The sequence below is a fragment of the Mchenga conophoros genome, linkage group LG5, assembly GCF_057382185.1.
Source record: "Mchenga conophoros isolate Kocher_MC1m ecotype Shallow Benthic linkage group LG5, M_conophoros_male_GT1.1, whole genome shotgun sequence".
Taxonomy (NCBI): domain Eukaryota; kingdom Metazoa; phylum Chordata; class Actinopteri; order Cichliformes; family Cichlidae; genus Mchenga; species Mchenga conophoros.
The window spans coordinates 32290583-32314755 of record NC_140530.1 but is presented as its reverse complement, the minus strand read 5'-3'; the positions used below and the strand labels follow the sequence as shown (position 1 = coordinate 32314755).

Genomic DNA, 24173 nt, shown 5'->3' with positions numbered 1-24173 from the left:
ACATTCAATTTGCAGCAATGACTGTAAGTATTAAACTATACAAGCACGTCAACTCGAGCCCTGCATTCACATGCAACACAACAATGCTTGTGAGCATGAAAACTGCCTCTTGCAAAGTGTGGCTGATGAGATATGCATATATTCATGAACAGGTGTAATGTGTTCTGAAAAAAATAGAACTTGAAATGGCCTTTCAGCACAAAGTAGGAGCAACTGCAAATTATCAATGTTCCTGTTCATATGCGTGCAATAACATTATGCTAAAGATAAAAAGACAACAATACAAAAATATTGGGACTAATGTGAAGGATTATGTATTTCAATCACATATAAATCAACACAGTAATAAACTTGATTTGATGCATAACTGTGAGATAAACAACAATGAAATTAAGTATGTTAAAGTATTTAAAGTATAAATGAATTGGATTTATTAGCATAAATATAAGCTTAATGGGGATTTTTAAACTATGCTGTGCAAAAGGATTACAAATTAGAACAAAATTTAAATATCATTTTGAACATTAAAATAACAAAACATAAGCATATTTGAGTGACTTGTCAATATCAATACACAATCCAGTGACAACAGGCATCTGAATGGTCTTTAAAATTTTCTTTTGAATGACTGCCCTGACTTCATAAAGCCATATAGACAATAACCTTCTGTGTCTGAACGCGGCTGTCCAGGGCTCCTTTGAGAAAAGCTTTGAGAAAGGTGGCAGAGCACATACACCTTTGGTAAAAGAAAGGTCAGCGTCTAATGTTTCAGAACTGTAGCACTACTATTAAAGAACTTTTATATAACATAAGGTTGCCTGTATATTATATTTATCTCACATACTATTGAATAAAATTAGAAAAGAGATGCCTAATTGCCCAGAGCCTGGGTAGCAAGTCTAAAGCTTTCCTTGGATACATTTGAAATATCCTCACATTGATGTTTCTCTGCAAAAATGTTAACCATGTTCAAAATTCAAAGATACAAAATACAGGGGAGGCTGATGTCATTAGTGACCTGTTTTGAATGTTATCAGCTCACTTCATAAATGGCCATTATCAGCTGTTATCAGTCCAATACTTATCACATGTAGGAGGGCTCTTTCCACTTATTTGCAGGATCAGTGGAAAATTATAACACTTTCCACTGGGGAGAAGTTCCTCCGTAATGAGTGGAGTGTCTCCACTGGCAGGAGTGGTGCTGACATTGGTCACACATGAGCCAGGAGATTAAGAAATATCTTTTGGACTTGAATGATTTGAATCACATTTTGCTTATGAAATTGCTTACTGCTTATTGGTTGATTTTAGGCTGTTTGGTTCAGTATAAAATACTGTAAAAAAAAAAAAAAACACAAAGAAAAACCTACAACCTTCAGAGAAAGTGATGCAGCAGTTTAGCGCTGCACTGTAAGCTGGTCCTGGATTTGAATCCACCAGCAGGCCTCTTTGGGTGGGGTTTGCATGTTTGCCCTGTTTGTTTATGGCTTCTGCCTGGGTATTCCAGGTTGTTGCTCTTTTGAAGCCTAACCATGCTAGATTAATTGGGAATTCTTAATTGGCCATAGGAATGAATGTGAGCGTGTCTCTCCTGCAGAAGGCGGTCAACCACTCCAGGGTGTACCTCATCTTTGGCCCTATGACAGCTGGGGTAAGCAGAAGAAAATGAATGGACAATCTTTAGTAAGCAAGCAACGTGTTTCCAAGCTGAATTGTGTCATTTACCACATGCCGTTCTACATGCACTTCATCACAGAACAGCTAAAGGTTTTTCTAGACTTATAAGCTGAGCTGATTTCTGTTTATCACTGATTACAGTGGACGATAACTGAATACCAAGCTTCGTGGGAGAGGGTGCCCGCTGGCCATATCTATGTAACTGATATTCAAAAATGTTTGAATATTTGTGCCAAGTTTTGCAACATTTTCCTGGATGAGTAAAAAAAAAAAATCATTGTTGGCAACAAGACTGAACATCACAGGATCACCTGCGTCATTAGGATTTTTCTCTCCACAGAAAATGTCAATACAAAATTTCAGTATATTTACAGTGAGTTGAGCTGTTGTTTAATTCTGAATAAAACTGATAGATCATCAATCAAACCTGGAGTCCCATCATAAAACCTTTCACGTTCTGCATGCATTAAAATAATAACGTATCTTACTAATATTTCAACTAGAGCAACACTGCAGTTAAGCTGATTATGCAAGTCTCACTCTGTGCATATAATGTATCACAATAATGCAGTTTACATGTCATAGGAGAACACTACTTAGGCATACATTTCTCAGACTTTCCATTAAGACAATGCCTAACATGTCTCAAAATAGCTCTGTGAATGCCAGTAAGAGCTCAACCTATGCTTTCTCTAATACTAATTATCCTAACAAGCACGGCACTGTGTACACAACTTTACTCATGTTACACTTGTAATCGCTTTATTTTTGCATTTTTCATGCCAGGCATGATCCATGGTGATGACACTGCCATCAGTCCAATGGTGTAATTGCACAGTAAACACTAATTGTGACAGGTGAATGTAAACTTCACAATACATGTATCCATTTTACATTTGTGACAATCTCACCTTTTTTATCCTTAACATAATCTTACAATAAATGCAAAGTTTCTTATCACAAAAAAAGAGGAACATTATTTTGGGCAACACTGAAATTTGCATCTCAACAATGACTACTGTGGACACGGGAAAAAGGAAACAAGGATGTCTTGTTTGACATCTATGCATTTTTTTCAGGGTTATGTAATTACAGGTGTCCTTCTACCTTTATATTTTAGGTTAAAAAATTATCATTTGGGATTTCAAAGCTCTTACTAGACAAGGGTAATATGTTAATGTGGTCATTTTAAATTCTTTTCATCTTCTTTTGTGCTGTTTTCAGATTCTCTGGTAATAAAGTGATATCAGGTACGCCCCCGTGTTTCTTGCCTTCTTTTCCATGGTGCACCTTCAAAGCCTATAAACTATCCAGCTGGACAACAAAGGAAGAAGGGGGGGAAAAAATCAATGTAATTGAACACTGTGTGGCCACTGAGATAGCGAGGGTAGATACAATCCTCTACTGTAAAATAACACGCATTATCATCATCCTGCACTTAGATGAACCAGCAGAGACAAAGCAGAAACTGTACAAATTCCAGCCTCTGGAGTGCTAAGATTGTTGATATAGTTTCAGGGTATGAAACCTGTATAAAGGAAAGGAAAAGGAAAAGCCAAGGACGGATTGCTCTTTTTTCTGCCATCCTAGTTGTCATGGAGGTAGTAGTAACATGTTGTAATGTCAGGGTTTGATGTTGCTCATTAGGCCAGTAATGATTTGTGGATGGATTGTAGGTGTGGGAGCTGTGTCTCGTTTGAAGCCATATGCTGGCAGCCAGGGTACTTCAGACACTAGTGTTTACTGGGAGATCCAAGCTATTTTATTGCTTCTAATGTCATAATTTACATTCAGCTAGTGGACTCTAATGGATCCAATGCTCCACATCTTCCCTCTTTGTTCAGCTGAACAATCAAAATGTGGGAAATGGAAATAAGTTTTAATCTTTTTGACCTTGCAGCTCAATATAATTGTTTTATGATGGTATTATTAGCAGATGTTGCAGTTGTTGTATTTTACTGTTATAATAATTATTAGCTTTGTATATCATATATATATTTATAGTTTGGACACCTGATGTGATGACATCCTGGCAGGGATTTGCTTTTACACCAGGCAGTATGACTCTTTACCTCCCTAAGAGATAACAAACATCTGTCAAAAATGATCAGCACTGTGACATAGTGATGGCAAAGACAGTCGATATTTAAGCTGCAGTGTTCTATATACATATATATTGACAAAAAGGGTTCTGCTTTGCATTTTGAAGCTACAGCACATCAAATTTCCATTTAAAAACACATGTGTGTTTGGAGGCTGCAAGCCAGTGCCCCCTCAAAAGTAAATGAGACCACACTGATTAATTCTGGTGCCCATGGAAGTAAACTATATATATATATATACATACATTTAAGGGGGGGAAATGTATCATAATCAGCAAAAAGCTATCGCAGTGACCAGGGGAAAATAGTCTCTGCAATATTTCTTTTGCCAGATATGAGCTCCTGTCCCTATAAAGCAATTACAGATGAGTCAGTATTGCTTATCAAGCCATGTTTTCTAAGTACTGGGCTTAAAGTTGCCAAAATATTTTGCAGCCACTGCCACAGATGGCTAATGATTTATACAATGTTAAATTATTTCAACAGCTGATGTTTTAAAATTCTTCACCTAATACCAAAGCTCTTGGGGTCAAGCAATCACAGTTGACGTTTCTGTGTGTTTACACTAGGCTCGCTTTCCCTGCATTTGATTAAAATGCAATTGAAAGCAATATACTGTAAAATGAAAATTGTGTATAAACAGGGCAGCATCAGCAACCCCAGAAAACAGCATCCTATATCTAAAGCTGTGCAGCTTTTAACTGCTTTACCAAAGCGGCTTCTGTATTGGCATCTTCAGTGTAGCCTGCCAGCTCCAATGCGCATGGGATTTGCCAAACTAAAAATTCAACCATCTTGAACCCAGCACTCACTATTATTACAAAAATATGTCTGCTATCTCAAGACACAGTTAGTATGGGTTCTAATGGGGCTTTTTTCAATGTACCCAATTAGTGCTTAGACATGCAGCAGCCAAAGCTTCATTAGTGGACAGCAGTGAGGCAGCCAAATCAAATCCATTCGCACTTTACACAACTGAGTTGAGCTATAACCTTATTCTAGATTTAACAATAACTACTCATTTTTACTGACTCCTATCTCATCATCTGTTTAATAACCTTTAACAAGGAGAGAAGTTACATGTAAAGCGGTCCCATCCATCTCGTGTAATTTTTATGCTTGCTAGGTTGACACGACTTGTTAAAAACAAGTTAAAACTAAAGCTGTATGTATGCAGACAGACTACTATCTGCCACTTATCTTCAAATTTCACAGTAAATCCTTGTAAATGTTGCTACAGGCTGAGACAGCAGCCACCTCCACTTTTACTAGTTGTGCTATCTGCATGCAAAGGAGTGTGGGGTGGGATATTTCCCCCATACCAGACAATCAATCTATCAATATTGCAATGTTTTGCCCCCTAGAAATCTGTGTTTTTAATTGCACCAAAGCTCCACAATCTGTGGACTCTAATTTGGAACGATTAGTCTTTTTGCAATAAATCCAAATATCATACGTTACCTGCAGTTGTGACAAGATCCAAACTATTTTCGTGGGAGTGCTTTAATCCAAGCAGCCACCTTTTTGTGTGCCTCTAATTGCAGGTCCTATGGGGTTTTTAATGTACATCATGGCGACATACAGGAGTTCTTGGCATATAAAACAGTATAGAGTTTGGGCCCCAAGGCTCCCTCTTCCAGCCATTCTCTTTGACATTAAGACCGGAACATGCTCTCTCACAGTAAAACCCCAGCTTCCTCTTTTTAATGAAAGGTGTTCATCATCACCTTGTCAGCAACAGTGTGTGACTAGGACAGGTTGATGCCACTTAGTCTCCCTAAGGGGAGTATGCGCTGTCAAGCAGAATTTGCAGTCCTGCCATTTTACTTTGACAGACGAACCAACCTGGACAGGTCTGGAGAGCAGGGCCACATAATGGGCCCTCCAGTTGTCTTACCCTTAAAAAACTGAATTGGATGACATTTGTGTCTTATTTGAGTCCATAGCTGCATCTTGTTCTGCTGTGCTAGTCATTCTGTGTTTACACCAACAGATGAATCAGAGCATTACTTTCACCATCATTCATCGCCCACGCCATCACATCCCGATCCTTGAAAAGCTCTTAAAGGTTACTGTGGCAGAGATGACCGGTCTCTCCCTTGGCTGCTACAAGTGAGTGCCTTCGCAGTGACCCAGTTACCCTGCCCGGCTGAGCCCTGATCGCAGGCGTAAGGGGTGGGGTGGGGGTGATACCCTAATGCTAACTGACATCCTGAGAAGCTGTGATTGCTTTGAGGGCTTTGTGGGCAGTGGAGGGTGTGGGTGGCAATGGAAGGATAGAGGCCATGTCTCACAAGGACCTTTAACAACCTTTTAAAAGCTCTAAGAAGGCTGCCCTGACGCCAGCCATTCACAGGAGAAAATTGCTGACAGTGCTAAAGGGGAGAGGGCGGTGGGGAAGAGGAGAGCAGCAGTATGCAGCAGTTCCTGGAATGCTTTTGAGTTCATCACATTGTCCTGTGATCCCAGCAATGATCTAGGCACACCACAACCCAATCGGCCTCGCTGTATTCACTGTGTAATTACAAGCATGTTCACTAAATAATTCACTAGGAGCAACCGCTGAAAAAACATCCAGCACTCATGGAATACACTTCTGTGAGCTTTTCCACTGCAGCCTATTACACCACTTTAGTCTCGGTTAGGTCAGCCCGGCCACTGAGATAGAAACATCCTGCATTGCAATCCTTTGACCTAGCCCCACTCTCAGCAAGTTCACAGAGTGCTGTTTGACCTGAAGGTTTGGCTAAATTGGCTAATACCATGCTGTGTGCCAGTGAATCCTCTCTTTCTGTGGACAATCATCCATCGCCAGATGAAAAAAAAGACATTATCCAAAAAGAACGCTGAAGTCCTGGGAAGCTTTATTACTCTCATTTCTTCAATAACTCCCTCAGACTTCCAGTTGTGCACCATATTTCATCTCAGCGCTGAAGAATGACTTTTCTGACAGTGAACATGAGAAATGCAAGAGACTCAATGGGCACGGCTGGAGGGGGGGCAGCCTACCCACAGAAGATCACAGCAGTGGCAATGAATGCATCAGAAAACACTGCTGTAGGCTAGCATAAGTCAACAGCGCCTAATGTGAGCCTTTGGTATGCATGATGTTAAATAGATTGTGAAAATGCTCTTTTCATGACTAAGATGGAGCTTTTCATTAATCCTAGAGCTGAACCTGCCTCCGCAAAACAACGAGCATCCCTCGCGGGAAAGACAAAACACCCACGGTGGGCTAGAGGGATCTCAGAAGAGCTCTCATACAGCTCATGGACACACTCTCTTTGCATCCACCCCCTTAGTCTTACGTGCAGTTGTGATTTGCATGTTTGTAGATCTATCTAATCTCTCATATCTGTAGCATGTGGTCATAAGTATCTCTGTAGCATTTTCTCCATGTGTCAGTGAGCATCTGTGTGCATGCCTTTCAACGTGATGTACATATGCTTTTGTGCTCTGTGTGCAAAGTGTAGGTGGATGTGGTTGAGACAGATATTCAGAGAACTTAAATCATTTTTTTGCCTTTTATGTGTGTGTGCACAGCAGTTGGTCAGAAGAGATATAGGGTTTTGATTTTATTTTAGGAAGCTCCTGTTAATGATAGCCCACGTGTTGAGGATTAAAGCAATAGCACAGCGCTTCAGTGAATATTCACATGTGTGAATGCTGATAAGTCTGATCAAGCTATTTTCCCATTTGCTCAGATATATCGGGAATAACACAAACCACACCTTGCACAGATCCCTCTTTACTTGTACCTTAACTTCTACATTTCTTATTGCATGCCCCCCTTTTTTAGTTAAATGTTCCATAAATTAAGTATGTGTGTGCAATTTGTAAATAGCACATGCACATTCATCTACAACGCTAATTTGAAAGCTCAATAGCAGGATCTGACTTGCAACAGTGTAAATTTATCGCAAAAATTGCCAGTTCTCCTTTGTGTTCCTGCATGTGTAACTGCATCAATGACAGCAAGTTTCACTTTAATATGTCTGTGCCACTGATAGCAGTAAATGGTGCAATGCAGATTTAAAATAAAAAAGGCTTCATTGTCAAGCTGTCATCATGTCATGCTTTGATAAAAGGAAGGCAGAGGTAGTTTAATCAGCCGTTGCAAAGTTAAATGAATAACCACAGGACATCAGACGATTCAGCCTTCGCCTTAGTGCCCATAGACACTAATGCTAGGGCACGTCAGCCATACAGGAGCTATAGCGATCCCTTCATGTTCTGTCAAAACACTAAAACCTGCAACACACGAATCTCATCATAGCAAGCCGAGCAATCTATTTCTGAGTAGAGCCATATTTTTGAATCAAACACCTTCCTCTCAACTGGCAGAGTGTGACTGTGTGAACCGGAGTTATCCCCGGGTAACGGCCCAGGCATCCATTTGTAATGCAGATGTCTGAACCAATAATTGAAGCCACTTTATCAACACCTGTGCTGATAAGTGATGGCTTTGTAGACAGCTGGTGCAGAAAAGGCCATAGAAGAAACAACATAAAACTTGAAAATCTGCATCTACTGACATTATTTCCAGTTTTTTTCCCCCCTCACTGCAGAGAAGCAAAGAGGGTGGCTAAAAGTAGTTCATCTGCAAGACTTCATTATAGGCTGGAGTTCCCACCTCAGCTGAAAACCACTCAGCAAGCATGTCACCTTAAGTGTGTTGAATGGTTAGTCTGAGCATTCTAAAGTTTAATATACCATTCAGATTTGTTCCCATGATAAAGAGTAAATCACTTTGAGAGACATTTTATTGTACCATGAGCATCCTAACATCTGTGTGTACACTGGGTTCCTTCAGCATAAATCCTAGTGGGGTGTTATTATCACTAAAATGGATCTTATTTGGTCGACACTCCAATAGCTAGAACAAAAGAGGCATTTTAGACGTACAAAAGGAGCATTTAAACCATATGGTTTTGCATGCAATTTATTTTTTGTGCAGTTTGCTGTGAAATACACTAACAATTAAAGAAGGCAAGCAAAATGTTGTAGCAAAGTAAATCTTGTGGGTGGGACCTATACTGAAAAACTGTAAGACACAATTCTCTTGGCTAATCTTAACAGGTTGGTAAGATACATGAGAGGGAGAGTGCATGGAGAAGACAGAAACTCAATATGCAGTTATTAATAAAATTAACTTTTATCAAAGTTTAAAATGCTTTAAACATACTTAAAAGAATATTTATAAAATAGACCCATTACAACCCATTGCCTATTAAAGACTGTTAAATAAAAGCAATCTACATGCACCAGTTCAAACCCAACATTCTTGTTTATTATGTTGAAGGAAGTGATGTGAAAACATGCCTATGAATTGATTTTCTGTCTTTGCTCTTGTGTCTTCTCCATGGATGGACTCTCATTTGCTAACAAGCTGTCAATCTGATCAAGAGAGATGTGTCTTACATCTTTCAGTGTTAAGTTGCATAACAATCAAAACTTTGGGGTTTGAAAAATGTTTAGGCTCACATTTTAATACAAATGCATTTACTTGAAATGAAACATTTATCATTTTGCTCTCATATCTGTTTACACCCTGGAGCAGTCTGCAATCTCTCACAGAGAGACAGATAACCATTGACACCTACTGACACTTTAGAATCACCAATTAACCGAAAAGGTTCTTTGGACTGTGGAAATAAACCGGGGTACCCAGAGTGAACCCATGCAGAGACAGGGATAACATGCAAAGCCTGCCCCTATAAAGACAGCATTACTGCAGTGTAAATCCTCACTTTTGATGTTTTAATCGTGATTCTGATGACAGATATAAGTTCAAACTTGAAGAAACAATTAATGAAAATGATGAAACAATTACTAATCTGCCAAATTTATCAGAGACACATTAACTGACAGCATGTTTAATTAGTTTTTTCTAGTCATAGGTTCAAGTAAGTCAGTTACATGACTTTCAGCTAAAGCTGTGACCTTTTTATTGAATCTAAGTGTTTTTTGTGCCTGACCAAACCTTATCTAAAGTAAAACATTATTACATTTATTCATCTGGATTTCTGCAGTAAGTAGAAACAGTTTTGGAAGGTCGGTACAAAATGAGATTATACCGCAAATCAAAAAGTTCGTCTCTGTTGTTCTAGAGGACAAACAATGATTTCTGTCATAGAAGATGTCAAACTTTGCAAATTAAAAATCTGTAATGTTATTTACTGAAAAAAAATAACAGAAAATTAAACAGTCATTTTGTAAAGTCCAAAAATCTTAGTTTTTCATTATTTGGCTGCTTTTTCCTTCATTTTCAATCCAGAAAAATTTCAAAGGAATGTTCCTTTTTTTTCTTTTTGATAAGCTGCTTAACAGTGATCTATGAATCATTCAAGCAGTGAAAAGACACCTAGCTCAATGGATGAATCAGTGTTTATGAACCAAATTTTGGAAAACTGAGCGAGTGGACAAAAGATAAAGTGCTAAAATGCTGATGAGCAAAATTTGAAAGTGGATATGTTCTTTCAGACTGGGGATTTATGCTTCAGTGGGAAATTTACATCATCCCTACACTGTAACTGCAAACTCTTCTGAAACTCTCTTTATTGCCCATACCTCAAGTGTAACCCTCCCTAAATATGAAACTAAACGTTGGGTCAACACAGCCCACAACTGTTTGATTGGCCTGTGCTTTACCACTGATTCCTCATGTGCAATATTCTATTTCTATTGTCTGTTTATTAAAAAACACCGGGACACAACCACAAGGTAATTAACATATAATGCACCAACACAAGTTTAAATGAGGGCAACAACTGTGGTCACTTACATAAGTGGCTCTACAAAGATTCCCAGCAGTCCACCTACTGTTCACCAAAGCCTCATCCGACATTGTTTCAGTAGAATTGCAGCTGTCAAGAAGTCATCATTAAGGAAGGAAAATTGGGAGAAATTTTCCTTCCTGCGGTATGCCCAGTTACACAAAAAACTATGTTCTGGAGTAATGCAATCAAATTTCTAGATCAAATGATCATCAGTGTACACAGAGGATGCAAGAAGAGTTTAATGCACAACCAGTAAAACACAGTCGATGCCTATAATGGTTTGGAACTGCATTTCAGACAGTCGTAGTGAGGAAAACGATCATCAAAATTGATGGAATTATTAATGCAAAAAGGTGCTGTCAGATTTCGATCCAATAACACCATCTAGAAAGTGTCTGATTGGCATCGTCTTTTCCACATGGCAATGATCCCAAATATACTGCCAGGGAGGTAAAAGCATATCTTGGTAGAACAATACACAGTGGCAGTTTAAGTCATTCACTGGACTCTTTAAAGCCCATACCTCAAGTCCGTAGTCTGGTATCTTTTATGACAGAAAAGAAAACAAACAAAACTAATATCCAAAGAAGAGCATTGACTATCCTTCAGGAATTCTGGAGAAGTATTTCTTTTAAAAAATTTTAAAAAATTAAAAGATAGCAAAATATAAAGAAAGTAGAAATGGTTTGAGACTTTTGCACAATACTGTAAATGGCATAAATTCAGTTGTGCAATTAGCAGTATAAATAAAGCAGCACATGAGATGTATGACTGTGAATCAGGTGTATGAGTAGGCAGTGATTCTTAGCATTTTCATCAAATCATAAACATTTGCTTCCTTTAGGCTGGCTAGGCAGCAGCATGTGTCCCTCATTTGCTTGGTTGCAAACCAATTTGTTATCTACAAATACCAGAGATTGGGATTTGAGGTAATGTGGTTTGTGACTTGAGCTCTATTTCTGTGGGTAGGAGCCATGCAGCCTCTTTGTAAGCTATGCCGGTCTCAACAGCGAGCAGCAAATTTCTGGAGAGAGGCCTGTTTCTGTTTAGAGCATACACGCTCCCACATCAGTGTCTGTACAAAGAAGACTTGAGTTTATGGTTTATGTGTTCTTGTGTGTTAGATGGGTAAATAAGCAACTACTGCCAAAACATTCACCTTTTGTAAGGCGATGTGTTAACAGCTTAAGCTGCCCCATTATAGACAAAAATAATTTACTGCAGATTTAAGGGGCAACTCAGGGGGCATTTACGCCTTCTGCTTGGCTTGGGGCATTTCTGCATGGCGTTTGTATGTCCTCCCTGTGATGTGTGGGTTTCCTTCAGTTCTTCCAGTTTCGTCCCACACTCCAAAAACAAGGGTTTGCTCCAGGTACCCCAGTTTTTCCCACAGTCCCATGAGGCTTGTTTGGTTAACTGGTAATTCTAAATTGCCTAGAGGCGTGAATGCACGTCTGTTATTCTGTGTTAGCCCTGTGACGGACTAGCGACCTGTCCAGAGCGTAATCCACATTGGCCTTCCCATGACCCTGAAGTGGATACGTTTTTAAAAGATGGATGGATGGATGGATGATGTAAGAATTTAACGCTTTTAAAGCTTAAAAAAAACAAACCAAACCAAAAAAAACACACATTCTAAATAATAAATGATGGATTCACAACTTCAAACATAACAGAGAGAAAAATGCACCATGAACAACCTGAAAGCTGATCATCTGAGAAGAGGGTTCGAGAAAACAAATGGGTTAGGATATTGTCTACATGCAGAGTATGCAGGTTAGTGCAGAATGATCATAGTGGACTCTAGCCTCTATTGCCTCACCCACATTCAGAGGTGGAAAGAAAACTAAACGAGCTATGTTGGCAAATTTTACTCAGGCCATTCTAGCTCAACTGAAATAAGAGCGCCTATCTATCTATGTATCGATACATATCTCTATGCGTCTATGTATCTATCTACCACGTAAAGAGCATTCAATGAGGTGAAGAAGAGCAATGAAGTATCCTTTCTGAATAGTTTGTATGTTACCAAAGCTTCTTTTTCTATTATTTTATTATGCGGGTGCAGTACAGGAGAAGCACTGATATCAGCAAACATTACACAACCATCCATGAATAGCAGGAAAAGAAATCACAGATGATGGTTGGGGAAAATAGGAGGTAGAAACTCGTAACATCAGCACTGTCACAGCACTCATTCTCAGCCAAGGCTCTCATATCTGGTGTCGTTGTCATTGTCACTCCTTGAATGAGAAAAAGAAGGAAAAAAGAAGCTTGACACAAAAGTCAGCAGCTCTCTTTTGCAGCAGCGGTAATTTCATGTCAAGAAAAGAATGCATTCAGGTGCAGTCTGTTCATATGCATTATATTGGAAATGCACATGTGAGGAACAGCAGGAGGCAAATGAGGACGGGAGGTCGTTTGGATAATCGTGGAGGGACGCCAATGGGAGCTAAAGGCAGCTACGGGTGGGATGGAGCTAAGACTAAGGGAAATACTGGGACACTTCTGTCTTTGTTTTGTGGATTTACTTGGTAAGGTGTGATTGTTGAACAACTCACTGCTGACCTATTTATTTCCTAAACTGCTGACCTAATAATAATAAAGCCAGTGACTTCATTTTCCATTCTTGTTTAAGTTAAAACTAAAAGTAAGTTAAAAAATTTTTTTTTTTTTTTTTTTTTTTTTAAACTCAATTAAAATCTGAACACATTCTGAAACAAGAAAATGCACACAAAGGGGGTGAAAGGCTTAAGATCTGAAGAACTATGATTTGGCCATGTCAAAAATAGGTGTATCTTTAATTTCAGCAACAATGCTACTACTTACCGTATGATAATTTCCTTATTTGTAAAATATTGTCAGGTAGTGGTGTTGATTGTATTTTGGGTCCCTAAAAATCTGGCTTCAAATATTTGGTATTTCTCTGTAACATTAAATGAAGGTTTAGAGGGGGGAAACAGTCTGTATTTCTATTATATGTCCACCTACTTCATCTGCTCCAGCTACAGCTTTTGCTTTACACACTGTTTCTCTACAGGCTTTGTTTCAAAGAATGGCTTTTGATGACAGCCACAGAAGAAGAGTTACAATGCTACAGTCATTTCCAGAAAATATAGACCTGCAGGTGCAAGGATACAACAAGCTCTCCAACAACTTCTCGAACATGTGATTGTACCTGTGATCTTAGCTCTCCTTTACTCCAAATGCACTATTTTTCCACCACTGCCTTTTGGTCTATCGAGGCCACTTATGGAGGAACTAAAAGTGAAAGTGAAGAAGTGACACCTTTCCTCTTCTGTGATGTAGGTCCAGTGTTCCCTGTATGACTGTTGAACACTCTTGCACGAAGGAGCTACTCCTGTTTTTTTGGCAGACACAAAATCTCACATGGTTTTCCAACCAACACTGGAAAAAGGGTTTCAAATGTAAAAAAAAAAAAAATCCTAATTTTGGCTACTTATGCACACAGCAAATAATAAAATGGGTCCAAAAACTGTTTATTTTTAGTTTAACTTCGGTGGATGGGTGCTTTTGTTATCAGTATCAAGTCTTATTTCGTCCATCTATCATTTATTTATTTATTTATGACTGGCATGATCATATCTAGATTAATGTGTAATATGAGATAAAGTAAAAAAAATTGATCGAACAAAAGGACTCCAGCATGTAGGAAACATTAAATGGGCTTGAGGAAAGGTGAATGTAACTCGATAACAGATTCGCAGGCAGGAGGCAAGATTCTCTTGAACCCTAGTGTAAGATAATGTGCATAATCCACTGCAGGGATGTTAAGTGCACTCATTTCACACTCCATTTCACACAACGCTGCCCTAGGAAGAATCTGTGTGTATGATGACTCAGGAAATACACAACATCACTCTTCTGCATCTTTCTCGTGTTGTTTCTCTCCATTGTTAATAATCTGGAGTCAAATCACTTTTCCACGCTATTGTAGAATAAATTATGTGTCAGGAATGTAATAAGTACCAAAGCCATGTTATGCATGAAATACACACGAGTTAATGGAAGCCAGCGTTTCCTCAAAAATTACTTCAAAAGATGCATTATGGACATTAAAACGGTCTAATTTCCACCTGTGGCTTTATTCAGAATTTACAATCTAACAGACAATTGAAATGGTACCACCTAAAGGGAAAACAGTGTCTGTTTATATATATATATGATAGCCTGTTATGAGGATAAACATTTCATTTCCATCCATCAGCCCTAAGTGTGGGGAATCTCCATCACTGCTGTCAGAAGTCCATTAAAATAGCTTGCTCATCATACCTTAAATATGATATGAAATTAATCCATTAATTAATAGTGTGTACAAAATGAAACATTTTAGCACACTATAAATGCATGTAAAAAAAACTGTCCTTTGAGAGATAAAATTGAGTCCACTAATTGCAGGAAGTTTAAGTGAAAAGCTGACAAATTCTCAACTATGAGAATGGCCGTAGTGTTTCTTAATGCACTGAGAGAAAATATTCAATATTCTGAGTATCTATGAAAGCATGCTTACATAATGTGAATGCAACACGAGGGCATAAATCAGGGCAGGGATTTTTAACTTGGCTGTTTTAGTTCACACACAGATCCGTATATTTAGTCATCTGTTTCATTTCACATTAAAGGACCTACTATTTATTTCACATATAAAATGCTGTGTTTGTACTGTAGCCAAGTTTCCCATATCCCTCCAATCTTTACTATGGAATTGTTTGGAAAACCTCCCTGGTGAGCAGATGGTGCCTGCCGGGAGGAGAATAAAGCTAAAACCTTTGCTCTATACACTGCACACACATTTCCCCATTTCCAGGCAAGCTTTTGTAAAAGGGAACAACAGAGGTCTAGTGGGAATTTAACCATGGGTCTGTTTTGGAAAACACGTTTGTTTATTGGAGCCTTTCTCTATGCAGCAGCTACAGTAAACACCGTGGATACTGGAGACTGGAGAAGAGCATCAAGCCCCCACTTGCTGAAATGATTTCAATCACTTTGATCTTCATGGTTTCCATCATGAATGTGATGTGTTCATTATTTGACCCCTTTGTCAATGGAACAAAAAGACAGAGAAGCATTTGAATTTACTGGGAAAGCTTATCTACGTATGCTGGTGAATTCTGTATTATTAAGCAGAGAATGAGGCAATGCTACAGTATGTTCTTATGGCTGCTTACGCTCTCGTCCACACTGTATTGAAGAGAACTTAGCAGCAGGCAAACCAGGGGTCTTACGCTGAGTCTGCACTTGCTAAACTAACTCAGAGGACATGATAAGCCAGGCAAAGCTTGGAAAAGTAAATCTGAGGCTGTTTGAATAAGCCCTGCACCTCTCTGTCAGCTGCAATCAGCGCACAGAGTATTCGTCCCAATCTCTCTGTGGGGGAGATTTCTTAAGCACGCTTTGTTGCTAGATCCAGGTAGGCTATCAGTCACTGCAGTAGTGAAGAACATGCCAACAAGAATAACCCCAACATAAGACATAAAATCCATCTCATGGGACCTCAGAGGCTGGACGAGAACAAATTAAAAAAATCTCTCTTTTGCTGAGTCACTCTCTTTAGATAATTACCCACTGATATGAAGAATATTTCCCCACTTGGCTGTAAGTTCAGAGGGAATGCAGACAATGGCATATTTGGCCGTAATCATAGCAGCCCCCCACCATCAATTGAAGCTAAGAGAGTAAGATAGCACAGAGCTAATCTTTGGCTCAACAAAAAGGCCCGAGGGGGCAGCACAAAATGGAAGCAGTATTAAAAAAATTTGCTCCTGGCATGAACCTTCACTGCCTCTCCAAGCCCTTTATTAAAAGGCCAACAACAGACAAAAACTGTGCAGGTAAATCAAGCTTAATATGCATCCCTAATAACCAGGAAAGAAAGCCTTAAAGTGCAGCCCATGCATGCCTAAATAATCTATTAAAGTTTGCTCTGGGGTATAGTACAGCAGCAGTCTCACATCAGCTGGTCTACTACTGTCTCCACTCTCCCTTCCACTGCCAGGAGGCTGCACATCTGCACAGCACAGTGACTGACAGTCGATGGTTCACACACCGTTTACCCCACCCCCGACACACTCTCACAAAACACCACCCAGCCGGGGTGCTCCCCTGCGTGACTCAACTTGTTTCAGGGCTGAGAGGGAGACACTGGGGGAGAGGTGGGGATGAGACAAATGTGGGGGAGCTGGGAACGATGAAGCGGTTGTTTGCATGCTGCTGTGTTGCTGCCTTTCAGAGTTAAACTGGGTTTTGCTTGAATTGAAGAGAGGATTTATCCATGGTTTCGGTCTAATCTGCGCTTTCAAAGCTGCAACTATATTTATATTAAAACCCCGCAGCTCCAGTAGTTTCGATATTGAGTCATTCTTTTATCATATTTTTGCGAGACTTCAGGCGCCTCTGCAGCGCAGCGAGATACAGGGCTCCACACAAAACGCTGCGCCTTAACGCGTAAAAACAATCAATGCACTTACAGTCCAGGGCGTTGCACTCCTTTTTACAGCCAGCACATATATTTACTTTTCTAAACTACAACCGTGTGAATCATCAATTGAAGTATTATACAGCTCTGAAATGTACATGACAAATGTTTTGTGTGCACCCCCAGATATCTATCATGGGTCCTCGTTGCCAGCGCTCTGCGTTCACACTACTTAGTATCAAGTAATTTTAAGTCACGACGTTAACAAACATTTGATTGTCATACATGGCCCATTTTGCGGCTCGGGCGGCTATTCTTACCCCTTTCTCCTGTCCACGAAGAAGCCTTTCATAAGAAGTGACCCATATCCGCGGCAAAATCGCATCTTGTTGGGCGCATCAATTTGTAGAGAGAAGATTTCCCGAGCTTAAAAAAAAAGCGTCTAAACATTCTTTCTGAATAGTATCCAGCGGGAATGTACACTCGTTTGGAGGCTCCGTCAATCTCCCCAAATCATTTCGAGCGCTGTCCTCGGAAAAGTGGCGCTGAAAGTCTCAAGTCCTAACTTTAGGCTGTGTGCGAAGGGAAAATAAAAGACACGTCCAGTAGAGCTACTCACTAATACAGCTCCTGCGAAAAGCGGATCTGATTTTACGGGATAAAAGAGCGGAGAAGCGCATATCCCACACCCGAGGCGAGAGCACTTTCTCATTGACAGAGGGAAGACTACATGCGCCCCTTGCACTGGATGTGAATGATGTTAAATGCATCGCAGCACACCGCCTTTATCAGGAAAGAAATGCACCATCAGTGAACGACGGGGGGAAAAGGTGTGAATGTCTGATTAAAGCATATAAAGCTACCAGCGCTTTGGCTGGAGTGTGACATACAGGCTGTGCATCAATTTGTTTAATTTTAACGTCCATTTGGCCGCCTGCTGCTTCACCCCTCAGCACACCCAGACCTCAGTGTCGAGGATTGTGTTTATCTTCGTCTATATAGTGAGCAACAAGAAACACAGAAAACCACCCTGTCTACCCCTACTGCCAGTCAAATCTGATTTAGTTGATATTTTTGTTTGTTTGCTTGTTTGTTTGTTTGTTTTTAATAAAATATCTCAGCATTGAAGTTGTAAGGCTCATTTCATGCGTACCAAATCCTTTTGGACTAATTAAACAAGTCACAACAATTCTGTTTTATCCGACTGATATTTTTCTGTCAGATATAATGAATTCCTGTGACTGTGAGATCGCTTGCAATCAATGCAATTTTCACGGTGACAGCAGCAGAGATGGTATAAATGATTCAAATGTGACGCTTTTGGGTCGGCTCGCACGTTACAGGTGCTGTTGCGCAGCCTATGCAGTATGTTGAATCTCAAAGGTTTGGGATGCTGTGCGTAGACCATGACGAAGATATCAAGTCCAATCACCGAGTGAGAAAACTCAATCTAGATACTGGGTGTGTGTTGTGTGTCCGTGTGCGTGTTTCCCTGACTGACAGCAGCCACGCTCTGCAGCACACTTATGAAATTATGTCCAAGGGCATGCCAATATATGTCCCAGATTATCCAGCAAAAATGCGAGAAATTAGTTTTAAACTAGGCATGGGATGTTATTATTTGAGACTTGAATGCGATTGATGCACCCATTTTTTGGCTATTAACCTTCAAACGTCTAACGTGTGCTGTGAAGTGACAAAGGACTTCCTCATCGATCAATTCAACGGTGGCATCGGTGCATCTTGCAGTCCTGATTGATTAATTTTCCAAGATGTCCAATAGGAGGCTCCCGGTGATTATTTGGCCTTTGCCTCGAGTATATGCGCAGCTGCTCTTTCTGCCTCCCTGATCACAGGGCAGGGGGGGTGGAGGCTTTCACAGGTCTGAGTGGGTCACACCTGTGGAGTGTTGGACGTACTCCACCACATCAAGGGAAGGTGGAAGGGATTGTGCCTGAGAGAGAGAGAGAGAGACTTGGAGGCTGAGGCAGTGGGGGTCCTTGGTGGTGGTGGTGGTGGTATGTGTGTGTGTGTGTCATGTCTCTCAGGGCCTTGGAGGCAGCTTAGCCTCTGAATATTCATCCACACCTCTGCTGGAGCAAATTCCAGCTACATGCCTAGACTGAGTGAAAGTCTTGTGAGCTGTAGTGGGACCTTGTAAGTCATGCAAAAAATAAGAAAAGAAAAAAAATCACAGATCTAACTTGTGCACATTATTGAACAGAGTGTTTTACATCTTTTTATTACTCCACAAAGCATTGACTCCCTTCCATCTGTCAGCTCCTCAAACCGGTGTTCTATTTCTGTTTAGCATAGTTGGCATAATAAGTGAATTATTTAGCTGTGGAGAATGGCTACAAAAGTTATTTCCACCAGGAGACCCATTTCTGCTTTGCTTTCTGCTGCAGTAGACCGGGTCTTGTCGAACGTGCTTGCTCTGAGGATAACATGTTATGGAACTGAGTCCTCCCCATCCCTCTGCGCAAAACAACTCTGGAGAATTACTTGTTTCAATTAGCTATGGGGCGGAGAGAATTTAAGCCATGTTAATTCCAGTCACTAGTGAAAATCCCAGTCAAAGAGACTAGCCACTCAAGCATAATCGCCTTCCCCCAGACATCTCTCATTTCATGGATCCATTAGGGAAATTAATCAAAATGTAAATTGTGAGGTCACAAGATTTCACTTTATTGACGGTGTTCAGTAAAGACCAAAACTTCACTACTTGATTTAGAGGAATCCTCTTCTTATGACAACTCCGAGCTGGTTTGGCTTTTGTCCATTCACTCATTCAGTGATCTAGATAATTTGGCTTTAAATAGCTTTTTTTTTCTTCTTAATAACAAAAGCTGGATTAATCTCAGTGAGGATGAGCTGCCTTAAAAGTTTTCAAAGACAAATGATGATGTGTGGAAGAATAAGGAGGAGGAGATGACACAGATGCTCCCCATTCAAATAAATGATCTAATTGTTGGAACAGAATCTGATGTTTGTGTCACATCTTTTCATCAGCGTCTGTGTCATCGAATATTGAACTCTGAGGACATACAGACTGTTCGCTAACATCTGATTATCTAAAATTGAGACTGTCTGACACGCCCACAAGTGGCAAGACAAAGGAATGAGTCAGTTTGTCACTCTTGTTTAAAGCAATATTTTGCAATGAAATGGTGAAACAGGCCAGCCGGGGCAGACAGACAAGCCATATGCTTTATGTGAGTGAAATATTTTTGTCGTGTTGCTGGCTGGCTGACAGTTGTCGCAGCTGTAACCTTTGAACTCCAAGAGCCTTTTTTATATAAGACACTGGCTGCAGTCCAAATTGGCCGAGGATGTGCACACAGAAAAACAGATTTGATCTGTAGATTACCACGAAACACTTAGACAGCTGCATTAGATTACTGCATGTATAGAGATGCCTTGTGAGTAATAGAAAATACAGTTAATAAGAGTGTTTTAGCATAGATCGAGAAACAGTGGCCAAAAATACCAAAGCCATCAAAGCTATAAAAATACAGAGCAGTGCTGTCTGTAGGTTTAGTGATGTTGCTTTCATACATCAAATAATTAATTGAGAACTTATTTAGCAATTAATGTTTAGTATTAAATGCTGATAATATTCATATTAGTTTTCAAATGAAAGTGATTTAACCTTATATTATGATACTATACACATGAGCTCATCTCTCTTGGCTGTTAAATAAATTAGGTATTGAATATCACTGGATATATGAGCTTGGGCTTTCTGTAACTGGCATAATAGCAGCCCCTGGTGGTTATGTCATTTAACATGCACTCAAACCTCAACTCAAAAAAGAGTGGTTTACCATAATTTGGATATAATATTGAAGTGAGACATATACACTCTTTTCCATCAGACATCAGTCAAATTAGATAACTATAGCTCAGTCAGGCCTTTTATTAAATGGATCATAGCAGAAGAGAAGATGAACAAATAGTGATATGTATTTAATATTTAGATTTTTAGACACTTTTCCAGATAGTCCTTTTTTTTCTTTTCTTTTTTTTGCTGAGCATTCAATTAAAGAAAACTAAAGCGCAATATCTGATGGGCTGTGATATAAGTAATGATTTTATATGTTACCAACCTTTTCAGCAATGATTCTTTGCAGACAGAGGACAATGCTACTTTAAGCCCAGAAAAACACAACCCAAACACAAAGTAAATTGGTTCTCCTGTGTGTGAAGCCGAGCACAATCTATTCTGGCCTTGGGCAAGACAACACAATCTCCTGCTTGTTTGGTCATTAACGTGCATATTTACCAGATGAAAAAAAAGGTACTTGAAAGGTTAATGTTGCCAATTGGAGTCTTCGATTAAACAGACCTCAGCAGCTACAGCCTTTGGTTGTATGGCATCTTCTGGGATTGCAATATTAAGAGATATAGCACTAAAGCTGAATTTCCCTGCTCATTTACTTTTGACACAGTTGAGCTTTGGTTCTGACTGCTGGGTCTACTGCTAGCACTAATGTAACAACTAGGCTGATGAGCTTTTACACTCATTCTTTGTTCTAAAAATAAAAATGTGGAGTGTTCTGGGTTGTAGCAACTGCCAGCATTCACACATAAATGTGCAAATGCATAATAAAAAGTTCCAGTGGTTTCAAACTGGCTAAATGTATATGTAAATGTATGCACTGAGACTTAATGTCTCAACTATTTAAAACTGTAGCTATATTTTAGTCAGTTTCTGGAAAAGACCTGTGGGTGAAAGAGACTAAGGACACAAAACAAGACACAAAAGGGTAAAAGTCAAAAGTACAGGTTGTACCAAACTAGGTAGACAAATAAAGTTAAAAGTGTGCCAGCCGAACACAGACAAGGACACGAACAATGTACCATGGAGACAGATTAGCAGAGTGGGAAGAGGTGACCAAAGAGGTGCAACAGGTGGCAGAACAGAAGATCAGGTGGAAGAGGTTGGTCTGATGAGAACAGATCGTGAGAAAACAGCTATGCTCAGTAAATGATTGAATCAGTCAAGAACTTCCACCCAAGTAAGTTCCACCCAGACATAAGCACATTGTGTTGAAAAAAGATGATATGCAGTAGATAATTTAAAAAACAAAACAAATGGATGGATGAATGAATGGAATTCTTATTTTAAAACATTGATTTGTTTTTAGACTATATGCGACTACTTAAAAAAATGCAGTCTCTCTTGTGGCTCTTTCATGCATAGCGGTCACTGCATTGGACAGCTTTTCAAAAGCTATTTTCTTGGGCATGAATGGTTTTGATGTGTCTGCATATCAGCCATTTCAGTTGGCAGTGTTTCACACACACACACACACACACACACACACACACACACACACACACACACACACACACAGAAGTAGTCGCCTGGTGAGAAACAAAGTATACGTAAAAATGCAAGCATCCAAGACAGCCGACAGTGTCCTCTGTCTCGCAGCTGATCATGTGTCCATGGATGTCATGCATCACTAGTTATCATTCAACTAAAAACTGTGGATGCTATCAATTTTATTGTTGTGCAAACAAACAGCAAAATGTTCTCAGTTCTTTAGATTGTTCTGCAGTTTCTTTCTTTTAGCTATTTGTATGCAACATATGGTGTGTTTACAACAAAGTCATATTTGTACTAATTACTATTATGTGACTAGCCTTTTAATTGACATCTTTTGAGATCAGGTGGACCCAAGTCACTGAAGCAAATAGTACAGTTCTTTGAAGATGTATGCACATGGAAAAGCAAGTACCAAAACAAAGGATGTCCCAATTGAAACTTTAAAGAAAAAAGAAGAATTATATTATATCATGTTATATATTATATTTTTCAGAATTACGGGCAATATATCCACTGTATGTATAATACAGACAAAGATGCTGATGAGTACAAAAGATTTACAGCATTTGCATTGCTGTAAATTGCTTTTTTTCCCCTTCCTAAAAGTTTATACTTTTTAATTAATTTTCAAAGTTGTCACAAAGTACAGGTTGTCAAAATAATTCTTAAAAAGCCTTTTTACCACATAACTGTAATAAGCAAATCAGCAAGTTTAGTTATATTAACTGAAACTGGAACAATACCTGTGAGAGTGAAGCTTAAGATCTGTATCAAAGTCTGCAAGGACCCAGATTTAATGTCCTACATAATTATACGGAGGTTTCACTGTAAGATCTGAGACTATAGCTGTTCAGGTGTTGGTATCTAATTTAGGTTAGCTACTGTGTTCTATAGTTTGTTTTTTCTTTTTTTAATACAGTGTGCTTTAATATGCCTTAACTCTGATTAGTTTTCATCATTATCAACTGAAAATTAATATCCTTGATTTGGAGTTCATCACTTGTTAGGTTTTGATTTTCAGTATGTGTCACTTTTAATTTAAGCACACATATGGTACCAGTGACACAACGTAGAAGATAAACATCAAAGTCATGTTTCCTTTCATGAAAATTCAAACAAAAAAAGATCTATATTTAGAAAGGGAAAAAAGGGGGAAAGGAACATAGTAAGAATTCTTCCTTAAAATACGCATGGATCAGATCATATGGTATAGGAATAAGAGCTCCCTTATGAACGATTTTTTAAAAATGTATTAATTAATTAAAAAAGAAATGCTGCAGTACTGCAAGAGGTGAGCGCCCTCTTCTGGACAGGGCAGAAACTGTAACACCGCCCCTATGTGTGAATGGTTCATCAGAGACTTCCAAAGAGAATTGGTTGCCGTAGCAACAGCAGATCGTAATAGTGCAGCCTCTTGAGTGTGACCCTATGTTTAATTGTGTAAGACCTGCTTTCCTCATCCCGAAGAGAGAGAGAGAGAGAGAGAGAGGCGGCATAGAAAGTATATATTTCATTCTGTGCAAACAACCGTGACCCTGATGAATTTCAAATGTCTTTGCAACATGTGTTGTTTATTTTCTGTTGGGTTCATAAATCTTATGGATTCCTTGGAAGTTGGCAGATGCTTGGAGAAAGTGAAATCAAGATAGCTGAAACCCGAAATTTGATTCACTGAGAAAAATCATCAATTGAAACCATCAAAACTTCACCCGTCGCTTGGTGTCATACTTTCTGGGTTGTATCTCCTGGTGTTGGACCCTCAGAAGGATTTCTCAACCGGATTCCTGTTTTAAAATTTAGTAAAATTTACTCATACATTTCAAAGCCTGTCTGGGTTTCACTCC

The 24173-nt window shown here is 39.3% G+C and overlaps 1 protein-coding gene across 3 annotated transcripts in view; it reads right to left on the bottom strand.

Annotated features, from left to right (window-relative positions):
• The window catches only part of LOC146574897 (metabotropic glutamate receptor 4-like), a 198429-nt gene extending 180701 nt beyond the window's left edge, over positions 1 to 17728 (bottom strand). For all 3 annotated transcript variants that reach the window (XR_014892510.1, XM_085274948.1, XM_085274951.1), the window contains exon 1: positions 17315 to 17728. The gene's annotated coding sequence lies outside the window, so the exon portion shown is untranslated. The remainder of the gene's footprint in view (positions 1 to 17314) is intronic.
• Positions 17729 to 24173: the final 6445 nt, after the last annotated feature.